General features: G+C 42.3%; 1 non-coding gene across 1 annotated transcript; it reads right to left on the reverse strand.

The window, feature by feature from the left end:
- Nucleotides 1-1,070: 1,070 nt before the first annotated feature.
- On the reverse strand, nt 1,071-1,144 carry Trnat-ugu. The gene has a single exon. It is a non-coding gene; the product is annotated as a tRNA-Thr (tRNA).
- Between the last annotated feature and the right edge of the window lie 226 nt (nt 1,145-1,370).

Consider the following 1,370-nt stretch of genomic DNA (forward strand, 5'->3'; position numbering starts at 1 on the left):
TCGATTTTGTGCCACATGTTTGGTAATCAATGACCCTTCTGGTCCACCACGGCACCGCAATAGGCTTTATTTTAACAGTTTGCTTGTTTAATGAGCTACAATTTCTGCAAGAATATCTGTTCTTTCGTGCGCTTTCTACAAAGCAGCACAACAGTTTGAGTCAGAATGCACCACGTGCTCTAATTCGGCCGTTTGCAAGCAGCAGGCGCAGTTGGTATACTGAATAATTATCGCACAACCTCGTGCATTGGTTAAACCTCTGTCCAGAATAGTGCGTGCGTAGAACCGTAATGCAAATCTGAGATATTTTTATGGTATTAATGCAAAGGAGATGATAATGTAATAGTCTCCCACCCCCGTCTTCTGTGGTTCTCCTTGCTGTAATTAAATTGTACTCTGTTACATTCTCACGTAATTCTCACTTAAATATTTCCAGTAAGGCACCAGTTATGTGTAGTTAGGGTGTCCAACTAAATACTTAGATACAATAAACAATCTACGTGAAAGATAAATTCTGTGGTGTTGATCCTACCCACTTACTCCGATTTCCAATCCTGAATTAATCAAGTTGCTTCATGCACATGGAGTGCTATTTATCTGGCTACTTAAAGAAATTTGCATACTTGTAATTAAATGATTAATGCAATTAAACTAATAATTTTCCAGCTCCGTTTTTTTTCCAAATGGTTAGGAAGGGCTTGGGCTGGTGGCGACCTTGAATTTCTGAATTTTTATCATTATTTGTGTGAGAGAAGCAGCTTAGAAATGCGAGATAACGTATATGGCTCGATGAGAAACGTCCGTCATATTTACAAAGCAACTAAGCATTCGGCTTAATGAATTCAAGACACTTCAAAACCTGACTTGCTCGTTCGTGTTAGCGTTGTGGTGATAAAAGGGGCTAAACACATCAGTTCCACACACAGGCAGAACAACTGTGAAACAGCTTTACACAAACAGTTGATCCTTAATGTTACAAAACACAAAACATTATAAATGCTGACTAACTTACAACCTCAGCTGCCGACAGGTGTTGTTGATATACCTCGATGTGGACAGCTGAAAATGTGTGCCCCGACCGGGTCTCGAACCCGGGATCTCCTGCTTACATGGCAGACGCTCTATCCATCTGAGCCACCGAGGACACAGATGAACAGCGCCACTGCAGGGACTTATCGCTTGCACGCTTCCCGTGAGACCCACATTCCCAACCGTCCACAATTCTACATATGTATTGTACCTTATAGACATTTGCCCACCCACTCATTACTCGCGCACGCTTTGGCGATTCCCGTAAGAGTTTGGGCAACCTGTGCGCATTCGCACAGACGAAGGTCAATGGCTGGGTAGCCTTTAACTATGTATATGAA

This window comes from Schistocerca piceifrons, chromosome 10 (genome assembly GCF_021461385.2).
Source record: "Schistocerca piceifrons isolate TAMUIC-IGC-003096 chromosome 10, iqSchPice1.1, whole genome shotgun sequence".
In the NCBI taxonomy this organism is placed as follows: domain Eukaryota; kingdom Metazoa; phylum Arthropoda; class Insecta; order Orthoptera; family Acrididae; genus Schistocerca; species Schistocerca piceifrons.